General features: G+C 40.2%; 1 long non-coding RNA gene across 2 annotated transcripts in view; it reads right to left on the reverse strand.

Annotated features, from left to right (window-relative positions):
• Positions 1-421: 421 nt before the first annotated feature.
• The window catches only part of LOC118021016, an 81625-nt gene continuing 63247 nt past the window's right edge, over positions 422-18799 (reverse strand). The window contains exons 4-5 of one of the 2 annotated variants that reach the window (XR_004682080.1): positions 3846-3945; positions 422-1106 (exon numbers count right to left, since the gene is read on the reverse strand). This is a non-coding gene — a long non-coding RNA (uncharacterized LOC118021016). Of the gene's footprint in view, positions 1107-3121; positions 3946-18799 lie in introns of those variants that run through there. The other variant, XR_004682079.1, reaches the window with a different exon arrangement.

An 18799-nucleotide genomic window follows, 5' to 3' on the forward strand; every position in this document is an offset into this window, starting at 1 on the left:
TGTTAATACTTTTGGTCATTTCCATATTTCAGAAACTTAAATTTAAAAAAAGAAAAGCTTTCCAAAGAACATTCCTTACACTAACAATCCTTATTTATAAGGGAAACTGGAAGTGAAGTATTCCCCTTTTATAGCATCCTACAAGATGGAAATTCTTTTTTTTTTTTTTTAAAGATTTTATTTATTTTCTAGAGAGCGAGCGAGAGAGAAACAGCATGAGAGGGGAGAGGGTGAGAGGGAGAAGTAGGCTCCCCGCCGAGCTGGGAGCCCGATGTGGGACTCGATCTCAGGACCCTGGGATCATGACCTGAGCCGAAGGCAGACGCTTAACCATCTGAGCCACCCAGGTGCCCCAAGATGGAAATTCTATAATAGTTTTCATTAATATTTATATTTGTCCAGAAAATATTTTATTTGCCCTTTGTTGGACTCTGCTATAAATAAGCTCAGAGAGAAGAGAAAACCTATAAACTTTCTCCACGCTGGCTGCCAGGGCCAGGTCAGGAGTCTTGTCCCCATGGGCCTCCTGGGCTAATGGAATCTGAGCTTTAGCTCCTTCTTCTGGGGCTGCCTCTCATCTGGCCCACTCTCCCTCCACAACTCAACCTGCCTTCACCCTTACATTTCCACCCCTCAGGAGACTGGCCCCTCAGGAACAAACCATTCCTGGGAGGCCAATGCCATAGGCAGGGTGCCAAGTCACTGTATAAATTTCTGGAGAAACACTATACTGACAAAGCCATTGAAATGGACAGTCTGGGGGTGCCTGGGTGCCTCAGTCAGTTGAGTGCCCGAATCTTGGTTCTGTGTGGGTGGCGACCTTGGGGTCATGGGATCAAGCCCTGTGTTGGGCTCCGCACTTAGTAGGGAGTCTGCTTAAGATTCTCTCTTTCTCCCTTTGCCCCTCCCTCGGCTTGCCCCCCTCAAAATGAATAAATAAATCTTAAAAAAAAAAAGAAATGAACAATCTGACCATCAAGCTGGTTATCAAGATCCTTCTGGAAGTGGTTCAGTCAGGAGGCAAAACACTGAACTTACTGTCATGAGGTGAGATCAACCCCTCAATATTTAAAATCCTTAAGACACTGAGAAATCTTTTGTTGAAACTGAAAATGAAAAAGAAGAAAATGAGAAGAGAAAACAAAAGAAAGCATCATGGTGAATAAAATCTTGCTTGTAGCAATTTTAAAATTCACAACATAGGTGATTCTCAAAATGACCTGCAGGCCTTTCCATTCCATTTAGCCATACTATCCAAGTGTCCTACAATAAACTTCCACATTTTTTAACTTTAAAAAATTAGAATTAGAGGGCGCCTGGGTGGCTCAGTTGGTTAAGTGTCTACCTTTGGCTCAGGTCATGATGCCAGGGTCCTGGGATTGAGTCCCACATTGGGCTCCCTGTTCCGCAGAGAGCCTGCTTCTGCTTCTGCCTCTCTCTCTCTCTCTCACTCTCTCTATCTCTGTCTCTCATGAATAATTAAATGAAATCTTTAAAAAATTAGAATTAGAGACTGGAGGGTGGGAGCAGTCTGCTCCCTGGACTTCTTCCCAAATTTTCCCATTTTTCATAAATGCCAGCAGTACCCTGGATCCACCAGGGAATTCAAGTTGTTGTTGTTCCTTTCTTTCCATTTTCTGTATTCAGTTTTGAAGCAAGTATTTTTGATTCTTAATTTTCTGCCTTTTTTGCATCTATATCCTCCCTTGAAGCTCCCTACCACCATCCTGGTTTGGACTTTTTACTACTTTTCATCAGTACAGTTACGATAATTTCTTGATTTAGTTTCCTAACCACAAGTCTTCTTTAATCCATCTTGTATATTGTTGCCAGATTCCTTTTCTGAAGAAACTGTAAAACAGGAGTCTGAGAGTGACAGCCTATCCAAATTCAGATTTGTCTGAGTTTGCCTGGTAGTTGCATAAGGAACTCAAGATTTTAAGAGGGTATGGTCACCAGAAAAGTGGGGAAATTCTCCACAGTTGTGGTAGGTGGCTTTTAAAATGGCCCCAGTGATCTTTCCTTCCTGGTATTCATGCTCTTGTGTAATTCTGTCCCCTTGAATGTGGGCTGGACCAGCTGACTTGCTTCTAACAAGTAGAATATAGCAAAATGATGAGATGTTGCTTCAGAGATTCATTGACAAAAAAAACTATGACTCATCCTGCTGGTTCTCACTCACTCTGTCCCTCACATGTTCTGAGAGAAGCCAGCTGCCATGTTGTGAGCTGCCCCATGATAGGCAAATGTGATAAAGAACTGGTGTCTCAGCAAGAGACCGGAGTCCTGCCAATAGTTATGTGAGTGAGCTTGGAAGTGGAACCTCCCCCAGATGAGCCTTGAAATGAGACCACAGCCCTTGCTGACACCTTTATTGCAGCCTGATGAGGAATACTGGGCCAAAGGACCCAGCTATGTCATGCCTCCTGACTGACAGAAACCATGAAATAATAAATGCTTATTGTTTTAAGCTGTTAAGTTTTGGGATAATTTATTATGCAGCAGTAGATAGCTAATACAACAGTTTAGTGTATATATATCCAGATTTTTTTTTTAAAAAGTAGGCTCCACACCCAGCGTGGAGCCCAACATGGGGCTTGAACTCATGACCCTTAGATCAAGACCTGAGCTGAGATCAAGAGTCGGACGCTTAACCAACTAAGCCACCCAGGTGCCCCATATCCAGATTGTTTTTTGGCTTTCTCTTCTCCCTCTACAACTTATGGTCAGAGCCAAGGGGGTAACAGGCTGTGATAATTTTTGGCAAGGCCCTGAAAAAAAATAGCTTGCTGCTTCATGGACCAAATAAGAGAGTATAATACATGACGGGAGTAGTCCCACATTAGCAAAGGAAATGGGAGGAGTTAAATGCAACGGCATCAGAGGTACATCAAAATCAGGAGACATGACTATGACCCGGGTGCCAAGCCACATTATCTTCATCAGACAAAACAGGTGATATCATGGCAACAATGCAGGATACATGCAGCCAGTGTTAGGATCCATCACGGGGAATTGGAGAGAACATGAGATAAGCAAAGAAAAACAATTAGAATTACTCATGATACACCCTGGGGTCTTCTTGAATGATGTGAAGAGAGCTAGTACAAAAGCCGGAAAGCATCTTGTTTCTTTTGTACCATTAGGCCCCAGTTCATCTTCCATGTAGGTGGAAACACGGAAAATAGAGACCTAACCTGCTTCCATTGTGTCACTTCACTACTTCTGTTGCTTGTTTTTGAGCATCCCACCATTTGGCTTCTATATCTAGTCCCTGTCTTTAGTCAAAGAGATGTGCTTACCCTCTCATAATGCACTGTATTCACTCTCACTAGCCTTCCCATTGAATATGACCTCCTTTTCCCTTCTTATCTAATGCCCATCCATTTGCAAAGCTCAAGGGAAATCCTAAATTCTATATAACATGCAAAACGATTTAAACAATGTATTTGTATCTACCATGACGTTATGGAATATCAATCTACTCACTGAGTATATATACCAATTTATTTAGAACATAGCTAACATTGGTTAGATGTTCTCAGAGATACAAAATATATGTACTGCATAGCCACACCCCTTAAAGATTCTCAAACTTATTATAAAGACAAAATCTTCCCCTTTGAAGCAATCAGAGAACATAGACAATGTAAGTATATTCTTAATCCTTCTAAAACAAGTCAAGTTACTGCTTAGAAGTGCTTACCTTTTAAAAGGAAAGCTTAAATTTTTTTTGCTGTTACAAAGTAAATTTCTCTTTTCACCCTCACCTTGACATTGATCATAAATGGGAACTTTCAGGTTCTAGTGATGGCATAGATGGTTGTCTGGAAATTAGTTCTTACCTGAAGCTCATTAATCAGAGTTCTTCTTCGTGAATAACTCAATCCTACTGCTCTCGGCTGTCTGTCACCAAATCTAGATGTTTGCATCCCAAAGAGAGGTCTTGAGGGAGTAGAGGTAATGCCAGTAAACTAACTTGGCCAATGTATAAATTTAACATCAACTTGTTATGTGATGCCTGCCAACACATTAATCCAACTTATTTTCTAGGCCACTCCTGTAGGCCCATATGAATTAAAATGTAGAAAGTCTACAATCTTTAAACTTGTTTCATAGTATGATTTTACTGTCACTGAATACTACTTTATTTCTTATAACTTGTCTATCATGCTTGTCCCTGAAAAAGAATATAATTATACCTGGGAATAATTGCAAATTGTTAATAATTTCATAATAGGATAATACTTTGAAATATCACCTGATACAGTCTTTACTTATGATAATTGTTATTACCAAACCCTTTACCCAACAGGGATGAAGCGACCATTACTTCAGAGCATAAGCAGAACCAGCCAAGAGCAAAGAAGAAAGTATTCATCTTTAGGTCTCAAAATAAACTTTTAAAAGTTAGGTACAGAAAGTCATGAAAGCACAGGGCTTCCTATAACAACAGCCTTGCAACTGAGAAAGAAAAGGATTTTCTAAATTCCTGAAGCTTCCCTTTAAAGGTCTGGAATCATAAAGCATACAGATTTGCTACCAGCTATGGGGGGAGAAAGGATGTACTTTATGATCTTTTTAGAGGCAATTTCTTGTTGCGCCCAGATGGTAGCCTGGAGAATGAGGGGAGGGGATGCAAAGGAAGTGGGTGTGGTGCCTCTGATAGTATTTTGGCCCTTCTCCTCTTCTAAGGTGAAAACCCTGAGTGGGAGCTGGGAGGGGATGGAGGGAAGAAGAGCTGGAGAGATCTGAGGGCAAACAGAACTTACACTTCTCTTCCCAACTGGCACTGAAGTGATCTGCGTTGATTGACATAGGGTGAATGAGGTCTCAAGTGAGCATTTGTTCCTGGTTCCCAAGGATTTGTCCAAACCAAGGTAAGGTCCAGAAGGTACCCACCCCCTTACCCCTGGGAGAACTAGAAAAACGAGAGTACACAGACTTGTGGGTTCTTCAGGTGGGGATGAGGCACATAGATGTCACTACCAGAGGCTATGACAGGGACCACAGACATCAGTAACAATAGCTGCTAACTTGCCCTAAATATAGATGGAACCCATTGCTTTAGAATATCATAAAGAACACAGAGAATGAAACACCCAGAGCCATCAGAGAACACCCCAGTACAGGATGTGGACCAGATAACTATCCCTCTGAGGTCACAAGGTTTCAAAAGTACTCTGTTGCCCACATGCCCTGTGGTTAAAGGCAAAGGAGGAAGGAGAGGGAAGCTGTGAAAGACTGACCATCATCCCCAACAAGATAAGTGAATCTGGAAGAGACAAATTTTCAAGAAGTAAATTATCCTTAATTAGAAAAATTAAGGTTCTCACATCCACCCCTAATCCTCCCAGTCCTCTTCACCCCTTCCCCCCATCTAGGGAAGCAAGGTCATCAGATTTCTGAATCATAATGTCTATAAATCTGATACTGCCTACGATAATTTCTTCCTTTCCAAGTATACTTGAGGAACATGGGGAATATGTAGGGTCCTAAGATTTAGTGATTGGTTTTGAAACAGTTTCACAACATGGTAAAAATCCATCATACACTATTAGAGAGGTCCAAAAACTCCAGATGCATAAATGGTGGGGATAACAATTTGCTAGGTGAATGAAATGAGAGGTCTGCTTAGAGTTGGCCAATCACTGATGACACTGTGATCAAATTTATATCACATCTAAATTCACAATGTTGCAGGGTGCTTCATCCGGGGGTGGTTAGAGTACTTGAAAAACATGTTGTCATCAATATTTAAAATGGCTAAGATTTAAAATGTCATCAATATTTAATGAAGCAGTTCTATTTCTTTTCTCAATCAGAGGGGTGAGAAGACTATGGCAGTCCTCTAGGTGGTGGTCTTCTGTTTATTTCTTTAAAGTTTTTGTAATACAATAGTACTCACTGTTTCCCACTGAACAGATTAAGATCCTATAATACTCAATATAAAACACACAGGAACTCCTTAAAGTTTTGTGAAAAGCTGAGCCATTCTTTCCATCTGTACTAGTGAGGCTATATTTTATGGTGATGAATGTGAGTGGTTGAGGAAATACCTGGCCTGAGTCCTTTTCTACTTTTCCAACACGTGTAAAATCTGCTACAAAAATCTTAGGTTTAAACCTTTGTCCTCAGACCCCCAAAACAATACCATATTTTGAAGTAATTAGATTTTTCAAACTCTTGATCAAAATGCAACCTGTCCCATTTTACAGATGCCAGGGATAGAAAATGGAGTATTTCTTTCTCTCTTGTGAGCATTTGTACCCACCCCTGCTGCAATGCTCTTCTCAGTCTCCTTTGCTTTGAATGGCAGCAAGTCTGCTCTGCTTACAACTGTGTAAAAATTTCAACAAAATCACCTTCACTTGAGTTGTCACAACTATACCCACTTCCCTCAAGCAAATGAGACCATTTAATGGAGTTGACAGCCTTCACCATCCTATCATACCTAAATGGATGAATAAATATACTGGCTGATGGGAACTGACTCTCTTTTTTTCCTTTCCAATTTCTATCCCAAGTCTCCTAAATCAGTATTCAAGCCATGTCTCACTATTTAATCCCTATGAAGACAGAACACTTCAGAGGAGTCCTCCAAGACTCTCCTATGGTGCTCTCGAAACCCATTAACTTACACTACCTCTGGTTTCAAACAGTCAGATGCTCCCTGATTATGGATGAAGAAAACTGTGGTATTCTATGGCAGAAACGCTCAGTAGGAGTCATGACAATCCCCTGCACGGCCAGACAACAGAAACACTGCAGAGACACCTAAGTGGGACTCTGCCGCTGTTAAAACAAAAGTCACAGGGGCACCCTGGTGGCTCTGTCAGTTAAGCATCCGACTCTTGATTTCAGCTCAAGTCATGATCTCAGGGTCGTGAGATTGAGCCCCATGTCAGGCTCCGCACTCAGCATGGAGCCTATTTAAGATTCTCGCTCTTCCTCTGCCCCCTTTTCCCTCTCTTCATCTCTGAAAAAAAAAAAAAAAAAGAAGAAGAAAAGAAAAGAAAAAAGTCACATATGCCTAGGAGGCATTATAATTTTCTTCATCGTGAGTGTCTATTGACACTTGTTCCGTGGCTTATAGTTTTCAATTTGGCTAGTTATATTTACATGACATAAAGTTCCTAGAGCTGTTGATAAGTTAAGAACAATCCTCCTGCTCCCTGTGTTATAATTATCACTGTTTTATAGATCACTGTAAAGGGGATATTGGAACACTTAGATAAAAGGGAACGAGCAAGTAGAGAGATGGAAATAGCACGTCTTCTTATAAATGAGTATTGATTAAAAAAAAATTGAAGTCCTAGTACTGAATTGTCTCTGATACCTCCCAACCATAAAGTCAGAGCCAAGGAGGAAAGATTATTGGGTGACAAGCAAGGAAGTTCCCACAAGATAACCGAGTGACAAGCAAGCATATTGTCAAATGGGTCATATAACTTCTGAGGCAGCTCTTTTATTGTGTTTGTGGTTATTATGTTCCAGTGTGAGGGCGCATTTGAGACATTCATGCTGTTTCTGGAAATCCTCCTTATCCATGGAAGATACTTCTAAGATCTCCAGGGGATGCCTGAAAGTGCAGAGAGTACTGAGCCCTATATGTACTGTTTCTTCCCATACATCCATAATTATGATAAAGTTTAATTTATAAATTAGGCATAGCAAGAGATTAACAATAACAATAAAATAGAACAATTATATAACAATATACTGCAATAGAAGTCATGTGAATGTGGTCTCCCTCGCTCAAAGTATCTTACTGCCCTGTACTCACCCTTCTTGTCGTGAGGTAAGACGATAAAATGCTGACGTGATGAGAGGAGGTGAGCTGAATGATGTGGGCATGTGACGTAGTTTGAGGCTACTACTGACTTCCTGCTGGTGAGTCGGAAGGAGGATCAACTGCTTCTAGGCTGAGGTTGACTTTGGGTAACTAACCGAAACCTCAACCACTAACCTAACCACTGTAGTACATGTATCACAACCACTGATCAAGCTGACTAGTACTTTACTTTTTTGCTGGAGATAAATACATAAAAACAGTCCTTCCACTAGAACATTTGCTAAGAAGCTTGGGCCCACCTGAGGCAGAATCCGGGCCAGCGTCTGTGTGTGTACGGGTGGCCCTTGGAGACCTGTCACTCTTTTGTTTGCTTCTGTACTTTCACCAGTCTTTTAAAAATTATTTTTTATATATATATTATATAATATTTTATTTAAAAAATTTAAGGAAAATAGGGTGCACATGTTTCTAACTCATTTACACTTTTTATTTGAGAGAAAGAGAGAGTGAGAAAGAGCACAAGAATGGGGTGAGGGGCAGAGGGAGAAGCAGACCCCCCACTGAGCAGGGAGCCTGACGCAGGACTCGATTCCAGGACCCTGGGATCATGTCCTGAGGCGAAAGCAGACACTTAACTGACTGAGCCACCCAGGTGCCCTTAACTCATTTACACTTAAATGTTAATAATATTCTGTAAGAATTAGTTGAAATCCAAAATAGTTTTTTTACTAATGTTTTAGAACAAGGGACCTGACTTTGGTCCGTTATAAATTATTTTGAGCACTCTCACTCATTCTTTTCCCTGTGATGTAGAGGGCTTGAGTTACTTTAAAAACATCTTCATTACCCTAATTTTACTTTATAGTATATTGATGTGGTGTCCAAGTTTTAAAAACCTAGATAACTAGGGGGAAGACGGTGGAGTAGGAGGGTCCTAAACTTACCTCATCCCACACATACACTGAGGCAACACCAACATCAGTATAAACAACCCAGAAAATGACCTGAAAACTGGCAGAAGAGACTTTCCACAACTACACATAGAGAGAAGAGTCCACATCAAAAACCACAGGAAGAATAGAGAAGTTGTCTGAAACCAAGCTGACCTGCGAGATTGACCAGGAGAGGGAGGGCCAGAGAAGGGAGAAGAGTAGACCCCCATACGGGGCATCTGGGCACAGGGGACTCGCACTGGTAAGATGAATCCCCCTAACATTTGGCTTTGAAAACCAGAGCTGAACATCATGAGATTTTACAATTAGTGGGGCTTAGCTCCTAGAACTTTAAAAATCAGCTTGCCATTTGCAACAACATCTAGAAGGTATTATGCTAAGTGAACTAGTCAGAGAAAGACAAATACCATATGATTTCACTCATATGTGGAATTTAAGAAACAAAGAAAGGAAAAAAGAGAGACTCTTAGAGAACAAATTGGTGGTTGCCAGAGGGGAGGTGGTGGGGGTATGGGTGAAATAGATGATGGGGATTAAGAGTATACTTATTGTGATAAGCACTGAATAATGTATAGAATAGTTGAATCAATATATTGTACCCCTGAAACTAATATAACACTGTACATTAATTATACTGGAATGTTAAAAAATCTAGATAACTATAATTCAATTTGTTCAGCCTTTCTTTAATCTTTTCACATGCCCAACCAAAACAGACTGAATGTAGACTATCATTTTTCTTTGAGGGGGAAGGGGCAGAGAGAGAGAATCCCTTCGGCTCCGCACCCAGGACGGTGCTTGACGCAGGGCTTGATCTCAGGACCCTGAGATCATGACCTGAGCCAAAATCAAGAGTCGGGTGCTCAACTGACTGGGTCCAGGCATCCCTAGACTATCATTTTTAGAAGCAAAATAGCAACCATAATGTGGAAAAACAACATTTAATAAAAAGAATGTGTTTTCTGATTTCAAGTTTTGAAATGACATCTAAGCTTTACATTTGTGCAACAGCTAGTTACTTAATCTTTGCTTGCAATTGCTACGCAAGATGATGGCTTAAAATATCAATGAATACAATGAATTGTTTTCATTTATTATTGTCTCACTGAAAGCCATCTTTATTTATGAAAGATTGGTCATGTTGCCACTTAAAGAAGAACTAGATGACTCAACAATCATTCATCAGTTAAAGACCTTCTATGCACTCAGATTCTTAGCTACTAGAATTCCTAGCTGTTTTACTTTTCCTGGAACTAACAGAAAATGCCATTAGTAGTTACCATATCATCACTCACAACAATGTTGCAGTTTAGGATATGTCTTTATTTATGCATTGATAACTTCAGTGCCATCAGTTTTATCGATTGTCCCAGGAATCCTATGTGGGAATTCAAATGACGACTGAATTTCAAATCCTTCCAGTGTTCTATGTTGCTATTCTCTGAAGAAACCATATGCTAAATATAGTAATATTTATATTCATATAAAGATGATTATGCAAGTTATAACTAGCATGGTAGCACCATGCAAATTCTGAAAAAAGGAAACATATACAAAAGTGAAATTAAAAAGAAAGTTTGTCCAGACACTAGGCAGAAATAAAATAGATTCTCTCCCAGCAACGGTTCTGAACTGGCGCTTTATAGTCAAATGCCCAATTTCCAAACATACTAGTGTTGGGATCATTAAATCCAAACCTCTGGAGGTGGGTCCCAGGCCTCATTATTTTCTCAGAGCATTTCAGATGATTTTTATGTGAAGGCAGATTTGAAAATCACTGGTTGACAGGAGTGGAAATCAGACACTAAACATAGGCTGAAGTAAGTTTATAGAAAATATGAGCAATAACATGGTTCAGTGCAAGGCTCTAACCACAGTCTCAGGAACCTGGGTGAAAGCAGATCCAAATTAGCTTTAATACCCCCAGTACTGAATGCTAAGACTTTTCTTTGGAGTGGATAACTTGAATAATAGTTTCTCCATAATTATTTATAGGCTTGATTATATCTTAGGCTTGACAAAGCCACTATTTATTTCACAAATATTGATTGAGTTCCATGCAGTCTATTGGGCACAAAATAACCTGGGGCAGAGACAGCCTCACCAGAGCCCATAAGCTGGTTGTACCAACCATTGTACTTTACGGGACACATTGACAATTACAACCACATGGAATTTTTTCCTGGCTAATTAACCTTTACTCTGGTAACTTTGCTACCACTCACTATTCTTACAATGCCAATTTCTGTGATTTATCTATATAATTAGCACTGATGTGATTTTTAAAAGATAGCCAGGAGTCTACTCCCAGGAGGAAAAGCCTCCATTTGAAAGCTATAAATGTAATAAGGACATCATAAGAAACTTCACATAACCAGTCACACAAGTAAATATATTAGAAGAGTGGAGCTGAAGCTAGTGATGGCAGGACCAAACAAGGGAGAAGAAAATAAATGAGCGCTTTTTGCTCCTTTGGGTGGCACGTTGAGTTCTGGCTTCTAGACGATTAGTTTGGTTCAGGAATGGCTTAGTTTACCAGAAAGTGTTCTCTCGTCATTAGAATTGTTGTAAAGGTCTTTGCTTTTCAGAGTTCATGGTAAAAAGAGCAAAACCTCACTGCTGGAGGTGGGTGATGAGGGTAGGGGAAGTAGAAGGGGTAAGCAGAAGAGGTGCTACTTGAATGGAGTTTTAATAGAAGCCTAGCCATCAGTTGAATAAAAAAGAATGTGTGGGTGGGGAGGGAGGAACATATTTCAAGCTAAGGGAGTGGTATATGGGAAGGCTCCGAGGCAAAACCCAGCAGGGTTGTTTGGGAATTTCCAAGTAGTTCAATATGACCAAGGCTTGGGAGGTAGAGAAGGAGGGCTGAGAGTTAAAGCCAGCAAGGCAGGCTCTGGGTGCACTAAAAAGGCATTTGCAATTTATCCCACAAGCTCTGTATAATCCTTGAAGTATCTTTAGTAATAGGGAAACACTGATTTATGTTTTAGATGTAAAGAACTGCTTTGGGAGCTTTGGGGAAGGACTGACTGTAAGGAGGGGAGATGTGGAAAGGTGGGCAAAGTGGAGACCAGCTGGAGGCTACTGGAAGTGAGAAGGCAGGAGGACCTCAATCAGGGGTAGTGCGGGGAGAAAGACCACAATCTTTTTGTAAGATGCCCTCTCTGTCACGGAAGCTGGATGAGAAGGAGAAGGCAGTGCCTAGGTTTCTGGATTGAAAAACTGGGAAATGATGACCCCCTTTTGCAGAAATGGGATATAGATAATTAGGTCTGGTGTAGGGGAAATGAGTGCAATACTAGATGCAGCGTTTTTTAAAGATTTTTTTATGTATTTGAGAGAGAGAGAGAGCGAGCCAGCACGAGCAGAGGGGAGGGGCAGAGGGAGAGGGGGAAGCAGACTCCCCCCCCCGCCCCCCTCCCCCGGCTGAGCAGGGAGCCTGACACAGGGCTCGATCCCAGCACCCTGGGATCATCCCCTGAGCTGAAGGCAGATGCTTAACTGACTGAGCCACCCAGGTGTCCCTAGATGCAGTTTTAAGTTAGTCTGAGAAACAGGAAAGATGTTTTCTCTAAAATCTTAAAACAAAAGTTTTGAGAACTTAAGTTCAAGAACATTGTACAAAACAGCTGACCTGTACTCATCAAAAATGTCCAGGTCATGACAGGCAAGGAAAGACTGAAAAACGCTTCCAGATCAAAGCAGACTGAGGACACCTGACTGCTAAATGCACTCAGGTGCCAGACCTGAGTCCTTTCCCTACGAAGGACATTATTGAGATAGTTGAAAAAATGTGAATACAGCCTGTTGATTAGCAACTAGTGTTGTATCAATACAATGATATTATGTTAATTTTCTAATATTGATCATTGTACTGCTGTTATGTTAGAAATGACCTTGGGCACCTGGGTGGCTCAGTCGATTAAGCTTCTGCCTTTGGCTCAGGTCTTGATCCCAGGCTCCTGGAATTGAGCCCCGCATTGGCCTCCCTGCTCAGTAGGGAGCATGCTTCTCCCTCTCCCTCTGCTGCTCCCCTGGGTTATGCTCTCTCTCTCTCTGTCCAAATAAATAAATAAATAACCATGAAGTATTGAAGGGTAAAAGGATATCACATGTGTAACTTACTCTCAAATGGTTGGGGGGGGAATAACATGTATACGTAGAAAGACTGAATTATAAATGTAGTGCGATAAAATGTTAATATTTGTGAATCTGAACAAAGGGTATATAGGAATTCTTTGTACTATCCTTGCAATTTTTTGGCAAATTGGAAATTATGCCAAATAAAAAAAGTATTTCAGTAAAAATTCTTTTGAAGTATTTCAAATTTTTAGAAAAGCTTTATAAAGAGTAACATAATAATATTCTCTGCAACTACAGTAAACAACAGCTAATACTGTACTATTTACTTTCAGACACTTAGCGAAATATTACCCGTAATATTTTATGTAGAAAAAAATTATTGTGTGTGTGTGGGAAAAAGAGGAGAATGGCAAAGGTCGTAGACTAAAGTAGGTTTAATCATCCTTTAAATTAAGAAATAATCCCAGAATAAAAGATTATTCCTTTGTATCCTCAGAGACTATGAAACCTGCAGTAAAACTTAGAACATAATATAGTTATTCTGCAAAAGGTCTAAGGGGTTAAATTTTTATTTTAGTTTCTATGGAAAAGCAAAAACATCAGTTTTTTCCCATAAATCAGAAAACAAAAAGAAAGTACTTTATTTGTTGTCTTAATTTGGTTGGAATCCACACAGAAAAACCACTTCATGGGGTGCCTGGGTGGCTCAGTCAGCTAAGCATCCAACTCTTGATTTCAGCTCTAGTAGGGATCTCAGGGTTGTGAGATCGAGCCCTGGTTGGACTCTGTGCTCAGCGTGGAGTCTACTGGAGATTCTCTCTCCCCATCTCCCTCTGCCTCGCCTTACCCCCCTCCACCCACTCTTTCTCTCTCAAATAATAAATAAATCAATCTTCAAAAAGAAAAAACACTTCAAAGGTGCCATTTAATTGAAACTATAATATAATTATATATATTATATATAAACAAAATATAACTATAATAAAAAGACTGGCTATTCAAAAAAACCTTTCAAAAGTCTCTTTTAAAAAACAGTAAATAATACTGATGGGTAAATATTGACAGAACATGTGATACCAAATGCTGAAACCAGTGATAGAAGTTACATCCTAGGTTTGCAACTAAGGTTTAATCTTTGCATTATCTTTACTCTCTGTGTTCCTGGCTACTCTGTTTCCTGGGGTGGGGGGAGGGCGGGGGAAGGGGGGTAAGAGTCACTGCCTGCTGCTCATTTGGCTGGTGGTGGATGTCAGGAGACTTTTTCTGAAAGGAAACGAGATGGACACATGACACTCCCCTGGCACGCAGGATGTCTCATCTTCAGGTATCTTCATCCAGATACTCACTGGTAAGAACTGTAATCTTTGCTTTCCTTGGTAAGTAGAAGAAAGGCCAAGAGAAAGATCAGAATCCAAGACCGGTCAGCAAATCAAAACAGCGTAAGCACAAGAACAAATGGAATTAAGTCATGAGGTCCTGAGTGAAGGAGCGATTGTCTGCAAGGGTAGAAGCTGGAGCAAGGGGCTCAGCCACTCTGGGTGGAGAAAGGAACCGGGGCTTCTAGCCATTGAAGGTGCTGACTCATCCGCATCCACCATCTGCTTCACTTTTCTCTTTCAGGCTCTGTTTATTTCTCCCTGTGCTCTCTCTCGTTTTTCCTTATTTTTCTTTCCCTTTTAAACTCTCCCACCCGAATAGGTCAGCTCTTCTTGAAACCCTGTAAGCAAGGAGGATGCTGGCACGTGCGCTCTAAGCTCTCTTTAGGAATTTATGAGGAGTTTCTCCTTTGTCGCATGCCTTTTTTGGGTTCCTCCTTTTGTCAGAGAATAAATCCTAGGTGACATGGTCATGACCTTCTCTCCTACAGTCTCTTTAATATGAAAAAAGAAAAAAAAAGGTTGCCTTTTTCATTCTGAGTCTCCTCACAGCAGGTCTTCAAGTTGTAACTAAGACTTCTCAGGCTAATGGAATAAAATATTTTCTTAGTAATTTGTACGTCCCTGGGTGGAAAAAAATACCATCATCGAGTACCGTGCCTTTCCCTCATTTTACGGAGGAAAATCATGGCTCGTAGGAAAAGAAAGGTATCATAAAGATTTACATGAAAAGAGCAGCAAAATATCACTTACAGATGCAAGAGAACTCCTGAACTGGTCTCTTTCTAATTGAAAACTGCTACTAATGTGAACCAACATAAAATGTCCTTTCATGCTGAATGTATCTGTTCATCTATGTTGCAGTAAAGGCCAGAACACAAAAGATGTTTAGAAACCATAGTCTCTAACCCCTGGAAATTAAATTCTGAAAGGTTTTATGGCATTATCAAAAAATAAAGAATTATTTAGTAAAATTATGACAAGTATATGTATATTAGTGCTTATACAGAGCTCTGGGTTTTTTTTTAAAGTTTGATTTAAGTAATCTCTACACCCAACATGGGGCTCAAACTCATGACTCCAAGATCAAGAGTCACATGCTCTTTTTTTAAACATTTATTTTAGAGAGAGAGCATGTGTGTGAGCAGGGGGAGGGGCAGAGGGAGAGAGAGAGAGAGAATCTCCAGCAGACTCCCCAGTGAGTGCAGAGCCCCACACGGGGCTCAATCCCAGGACCCCGAGATCATGACCTGAGCCTGAGCCGAAATCAAGAGCTGGACACTTAACCAATTGAGTCACCCAAGGCACCCAAGTCACATATCTTCTGACTGAGCTAGCCAGGTGCCCCATAGAGCTATATCTGAGGAGATGTTTTCTTAAATATGAACAGTATTTATATCTAGGTGGTGGTATTTTATTTGGATTTTAAAAAACTTTCTTCTTTATGTGTTTACTTATTTTAATACTTAGAGTTTGCATTATTTTATAATCAAGAAAAATAATTTTCTTTTCAGATTGAAAAGTAGTTCACAAAATATTTCAAATACCAATTATTTCTCAGAGGTGAAAGTTGTATTATAAAAAGTACATTTTTTTGGTTCTACTTTTTTACTGTTTTTATTTTAATTCCAGTATAGTTAACATATAGTGTTATATTAGTTTCAGGTGTACAATATAGCGATTCATCAATTCCATACAACACCCAGTGCTTGTCATGACAAGTGCCCTCCTTCATCCCATCACCTATTTTACCCATTTCCCCACATATGTGGAATTTTCTTTTAAAGATTTTATTCATTTGCAAGAGAGAGAGAGAGAGCAAGCGCTCGCACAAGTTGGGGGGGAGGGGCAGAGGGAGAGAGAGAGCACAGAGGGAGAGTGAGGAGAAGCAGACTCCCCGTTGAGCAGAGAGCCCGATATGGGACTCGATCCCAGGACCCAGAGATCATGACCCAAGCAGAAGGCAGACGCTCAACTGACTGAGCCACCCAGGCGCTCCCATATGTGGAATTTAAGAAACAAATGAGCAAAGGAGAAAAAAAATCAAGTAACAGACTCTTAACTATAGAAAAAGTAGATATTTTTAATGTGAATCCATTTTTAAATTATGCAACATTGAAATTAATTTTTTATTACTCTCTAATATGTAGCTTTAAAAAATATTGAGCATTTATGACATTCCTGACATTAACTCCAGCTTCCAGTGTGCAAGCAGAGTTGCTAGGGTGTCATCACTTTGTAATGGCATCTGAGAACTTCTTTATTATAGGTTTTATAACTTCATATTTACTTACTTCAATTAAACTTTTACAAAAGTACTTTTGATTATCTGCTATGAGATATAAAGGATTCTTGCATCACTTTCTCAACAGATAGACCACCAATCCAAAACTGTGAAAATAAATCCTCAGTGCACGTACCAGCAGAATCCAGACTGATCTCAGTTCCTATCCCCTCCCACCTACCATCTGGACCTCCCTGCAGTGATGCGAGATGCAACAGAAAGCAGAAGGAAGCACCTCCTTCCCTCCATTAACCACTCCAACTACTAAAAGCAGGCTCCAGAGAAAGGCCCCAAAGTCATGATTTTCCTCCATTTTCAGCACTTACTGACCTGATAGGAATTTTAGGAGATCTTCTAATTACCTTTCAGATTAAAAAAAAAAATTATGAGTCTATGAATAATTAATAAGAAAAATTATGCTTTCAAATGGAGCATTTTATCCCTTCTTACCAGGATTAGGGATTCAATTAGATCAACTTCTTGATGGCAGATGTATGAATAAATTACCAGCTCAATCCCTACCCCTCCTCCATTTTAAGTATTTTTTAAGCTCTAAGTTCTTCTCATAAAAACATCTTTCAGTGGTATCCCACCACTTGGAGACTTCTCCAGAATTTTATCCATCAGTATTCTCTGTCTCTTCCTCTCTTCTTCAATTCTCTATTGTCTGTAGTTGATAAACAAGTTCAGCTCTACCTATATTAAAGAAGGCTTAACACTGTCTTCCACTTTAGCTGCAATCCCATCTTTCTCCTCCCTCCATAACTACCCTCACCATCTCTTTCTAACCTCTTCCCCACAGGTTGGTTCCTTTTGCTGTCACTCTGATGAAGGTGCTGTCATCATGGCCAGCAATGGCCTTCAAAGGAAAACCAACATTCACCTTGCTGCACCATTTTATTTTGCTTATTTTTAATTTCCATCTTCAAATTTACTTCCATCAGGATCATGGACACTAATTCTCCATGCTTTTTCCTATTCCATTAGACATTTTGCTGGTTTCTTGTCTTTTACCTGCCCCTAAACATTGGTGTTTTCTCAAACCCTATCCTATGTTTTCTTTCTCTTCCTATGCACCTCACCCAAATGATACTCCAGGCCACCCCTATATACTTCCATCTTGCTTTTGAGTTCCATATCGATATTTTAAATTTCCCAGTGGATATTTATTCTTTCCTCAAACATTCACTGGGCCTGTACATTACACCAAATAAGAAACAAAAATAAGTAGCTTGATTACTGGTCTCTTTTCATCCAATTTCTCCTCTTTTCAGTCTATCTATCTTTTGTTCAGAGGTATAAATTTGATCATGTTAGTCCTCAGTGTTAAAAAATTCAGGGTCTCCATAGGGCCCACAGGAGAAATCCAAAATGTCAATCCAGCTTGCTGAGTCCCCCTCTACACACTACCCCTCCAACTTCATTTTCTTTCTCTCTTTCTCTCCTTATGCCCCCAAACCTGCCAAGCAACCATACGCATGGTGTTCTCCCAATCACATCATCTTTGTGCTTATCACTGGGTTTCACTACTGGGCTGGAATACTCTTCCTCCCTCTTTCTTCTTCACAGCTCAAATGTTTCTTCCTAAACTAAACTTTTCTGCCTTTTTTTTTTTTTAATATCCCACCAGTCAAAAAAAGAAAAAAAGCAGGTACTGTAAGTTTGGGCCAATTTGATTAACATCAAATTTGGGTAGCATTCAGAACAGATAACTGAATGGACAACTTGTGAGTACTTAGAATGGAATCTAGTGCCCATCAGAAGCCATAAAAAGAAGCTGAGGGAGAGCCTTAGAAGCTTAGGAAAACATGGCATCATGGTGTATGTCCATGTCAGAAAACTGAGCTAAATGCCCTCCATGCTATTATATATTTTGTGTTAGACTTAGAGTTGGAGAAGCAGGAGAGGGTAAACTGTAAGACTAACATTTGAAAAAAAGATTTTACTTATTTATTTGAGAGAGAGAGAGAGTATGAGTTGGGGGAGGGGCAGAGGGAGAGGGAGAAACAGACTCACTGCTGAGCAGGGAGCCCTAGCCCAGGCTCCATCCCAGGACCCTGGGATCATGACCTAAGCTGATGGCAAATACTTAAACAGAGCCACTCAGGCACCCCAAGACTAACATTTTTTGAAGTTATGCCTAATGGGTGCTAATATAGGAAATGCTAAATACTCAACACCACCATTCACCTTTGCTTATGGAGAAAGCAGGTTTAAAGTGCAGGTGTGAAGAAAATAAAAGACATGCCCAGCAAGCATTCTAAAAGGCCTTATGGAAGGATGATAGAGAAAAATCTCCTTCCTCAGT

The sequence above is a fragment of the Mirounga leonina genome, unplaced genomic scaffold (assembly GCF_011800145.1).
Source record: "Mirounga leonina isolate KUSES-001 unplaced genomic scaffold, KU_Mleo_1.0 Mir_174, whole genome shotgun sequence".
NCBI lineage: Eukaryota > Metazoa > Chordata > Mammalia > Carnivora > Phocidae > Mirounga > Mirounga leonina.